The sequence below is a fragment of the Photinus pyralis genome, unplaced genomic scaffold (genome assembly GCF_008802855.1).
Source record: "Photinus pyralis isolate 1611_PpyrPB1 unplaced genomic scaffold, Ppyr1.3 Ppyr1.4_LG6, whole genome shotgun sequence".
NCBI classification, from domain to species: domain Eukaryota; kingdom Metazoa; phylum Arthropoda; class Insecta; order Coleoptera; family Lampyridae; genus Photinus; species Photinus pyralis.
Window position 1 is genome coordinate 33670053 of NW_022170663.1, and position 4341 is coordinate 33674393.

A 4341-nucleotide genomic window follows, 5' to 3' on the forward strand; every position below is an offset into this window, starting at 1 on the left:
AGTTTCAATAATTAAAAAGAACTGAATTGTACGTTTTAATAATTCTGTATTTAAAAAAAACGAGTATACCTATTTATTTATTTATTTATTTATTATACTTCAGAAATGGGCGGTTTAGAGTATGACATTATTTTTTGAATTTGTTTTGAACGTAGGGGTCACATTGAATTTTTAGATTTTTTTAATAAAGAATTTACTATGGATTTCTATATTACATTTTAAATATAACACTTAATTATTCAATTGTCACGAGAGTGTCTTTTTTTAGACAAAAATCGGTTTTGGATAGATTACCTACTACTTTTAACTTAATAATAATATATAATAAAATCTTGCCAAAAGAACGCTTTACTACATTTAAAACGACATTTTTATTAATTATCTTGATTATAAATGTAAACTACCAAAGCAAATCCGCAAATGAGTTTGACTGCAATTTCTAAAGCACTGTCGTGAAAATTGAATAATAAGGTATTTTGGTAAAATCAAAGTAGTAAATTAAAAGCTATGGCACGTCAGAGAAAAATAACTCTGATGAAAGTTCATAAGGTGAAATTTAGCGACTCTAACGCAAAAAAAAAGTTCTATGCCATTCTGGCCATATTTATCAAATTCCTCTGTAAAGGTCTTCTAAACGTCCCACTTCGACTCGGTTTTCGTGCAAATAGAAATAAAATAGAATCCATATCCATGACAGCCGCAAAAAAAGAGCACTCTGTATAATAATAATAAAATAATAATAATTATTATTACTTTGGTATTTATTATATAGTTTAATTAAAAATCATTTGCGTTCCTCTATGGCGGATAATTGGCTAACTGCCTTATTGGTTCTAAGTAATCAGAAAAAGATATAGCAGACAGTATATATTTGGAAAAAATAGGGTCACAATGGGCAGCGTTAAAATGCCGTCGTTTAATGTTGTACGGTGTATTATTTTGAATTTTTATTGAAGTCGGCATTTTTTATTGCATACACCCCCCTCACTCGGAGCCTCTGACTACGGCCCTGACTTCCATATCCTATACGAATTTGTGCCACCGATCACCATCTTGTATAGGGAACGGAAATTTGCTTCCGGGATAGTATCGTGTTAATGTTGAACAAAAAGACTTTTCGTTCAACATTGGCACGATCCTATTCCGGAAGTCGCTCGCATCTTAAAGATTGTAAATCGACACAAGGTGTGCTGTGACCGGCAATCTTTCCTGGCGAGAGTTATATAACGATAGTTTGAGTTACATGCATAATGCGTTTGTTGTTGGTTTTGAGAAAATTTTGCCTTATATTTGTTATAGTACAAGATCCCACATAAAGACAACTTTCGCCCACATGTTAACGGAGTGAAATACATTTTTTAGCAATCAATATAATTATGTAAACAAACACATTGCAAATGGGTTGCCTACAAAAATGAAGTCTAGATTACACTGAATGATATTTTATGTAATTTAGCTATTTATGGGACAAGTTGCAAATTGACTGTCTTTGGCGCACTAGACGTGTATTTGTCCAATGAGCGCACTAAATAGTGCGCCTGTGTGTCAAAATGTGACACTTGTGGCTAAATTACGGCTGTTTTAAAACTGAAAACGCCAACTAAATTTAAGTAGGTATTGAATAACGAAATTTCAAAAAATATTTCTTTGGATTGAATTGTTGGAAAATTTCTTCGTTTTCACCTAGCCAGAAAAGAAGAGGGGTTAGAGAGCAAGTACATTTTTTTTCCACATACGATCTTTTAACATGATATTTCAAAGTTTGTATAACGTTATGCCTTTAATAAAATGCTGGTGGTATTTCTGCAAACTGACTCCACAGCATTTTTCTAGTCCTCATTAAAACAAAAAGGGGGATGGCCACAGTATGGGGGGGGGGGGCGACCGGGACTGTAGAAGATGGATCTTATATATGTTAACGGCAAACTGCAAAATCCGGCATTTTGCAAAATCCCTAGGCATTTTGCGAAATGACCAATGCAGCAGGCAAAGTGAGAAATGGAACTCGACTTCGCACTTCGCCTGCCTCTCTTTAGGGATTTCGCGAAATGCCTAAACATTCAGGCAAAGTGAGAATTCTTGGTTATTTTCCACAGATTGCGCGTGCATCTGTGCCAAACGTAAAACCGTCGCGTTATAGTACCTTCCCCCATTTGATATATTCTCCACAGTAAATCCAAAGCGTGACTCAACAGAAAACCCATAGAAGAAATGCAGTCTAAACGCGAACGGAATATTTATGGAGTACTTAAATTAAATCGCAATCGTCGAGTCGTTTACCATCCAATGGCAACGCTGTATGCGCAATCTGTGGGAAATGACGAAGCCTTCGCACTTTGCCTGCATGTTTATAGGCATTTCGCGAAATAGAGAGGCAGGCAAAGTACGAACTGCAGCTCCGTTTCTTACTTTGCCTGTTGTATTCGTCATATTTTTTTTTTTGTATTATGAGGGCCACGAATTACAATTTCGCATGATTTCAGTTACATCTACACATTAGAGCTAGTGTGATTTGCCTCGTTGAGTGGTAAAACTGACTTGAGTTTTATACTTCCTGATTTACGAAAACTTACCCACTCCTGCTCATATTGCAATTTCCTCTCACGTTTGCTGTTTAACTATTCGTATGTCTTCTTCGCTAAACCGCACCCGCGACATTTTACTTGCACTAGCAAAGTTTTAATTTCACAAAATTAAGTTTTTAATTGTTATCATTTACACCGATCAGGCCCCTTTTCATTGGTTTTACTTTTCGGCATTGAAACACGTTGTGTCATGGAGGAGGCGGTACTTTTAGTTCTTGAAAATGCAAAATATATCAAGGTTCAAACACCGAGTTCCCCCACGATATCGCATCTGTGGTGCACCCATATCGTCATAGATTCCCACAACAAGATAAATAGTAGAAGGGATTGCACCACAAGAATTACCATGCGACATTAACGACGGGACGTGTAACATTTCCTGTTTATAAATTGGATTATGTATACGATTTTTTTCACCCATTTGTTATCTATTGCATAATCGCAGGACTTAACATTTCGATTTTATTTGGGCTTCTAAAAAGGCGAAAAAGGACAGTGACCCAATAATTACTCCATTAAAAGTTATGAATTTGTCCCCAAAAAAAAATATTGTTCTTAAATAAAGGCGTCTCTGGCTACAAGATGCGGATGACGGCATTTCCTGGGAATTAAGGTGTATGGCATTGAAATAGTGGTACCAGTAGCGACTATATATTACTTATCAATGTCATGCTTAGGGCACGGTTTTCTGGGACGGTGATGTACGGGATTTTTCTTTTAATTAAAAAGGTAGTATGGCCAAACGATCGCATACACGGAGGGATGCCGGACAAAGAATTGCACAATCTTTAAACGCTTCACGCCACCTTTTGCTACATGACCCCTGCAGATTGGTTACAAATTTGCAAGAAAGTAATCAACGACTGCGTTTTAAGAAATTATATTACAGCTGGTGACAGATTTGAACAACATTACCACCCCCCCTATCTTAAGTAAATAAAGGAGATATTTTAAAAAATCAAAATCCGATTTCGGTAATTCGGAGGGGGAATCACAATGACATAGTTGGTCGACTGACACCCCCTCCCAACCCCTGCGCACCAGCCACCCCAACTTTTAAAAAATCTTAAATAGTGACCCCCCATGTGTGATACGTACGTTGGAAAGCTCTGAAAAAAATGCTTTCCAACCATACCAATAGACATTACATTTAAGCTGTGAGTAAATTATCGTGCAGCAATTTGCAAAAACATAAAAACTATATATACATTTGAAATCTGTCTATTAAAACGCAACCGACGAAAAATAGACGAACAAACAGAGAATAATCAAGAACTGTCGAAATATTGCAAAACCAACATTTGAAAAGTTTCGACAAGAGTTTAGAATAGAATATAAATTGCGATTCAAAATGAGTTGCTGTCGAGTCGCTTTGGAGGTTCAAGTTTAAAACACGATTATTCCAAGATATATTTTTTGATGTCGCACGATCAATTACACCTAAATGTATTGCTATTTGTCATGTTGGAAAGCATTTTTCAGAGCTTTCCAACGACGTATCACACATGGGGGGTCACTAATTTAAGATTTAAAGTTGGTGGTGAGCGCAGGGGTTGGGAGGGGATGCGTCTGCAACTATGATCACTTGGTGATTTCCCCTCCGATCATTACCGAAACGATTTTGATTTTTTCAAATATCTTCGTTTATTTACTAAGATAACATGGAGGGGTGGAGAGTTTTCCAAATTGTCACCCTGTCTAGTTACCGCAAATCTGCGAATCCGGCACTTTGCAAAAGCCTAGCCATTTCGCGAAA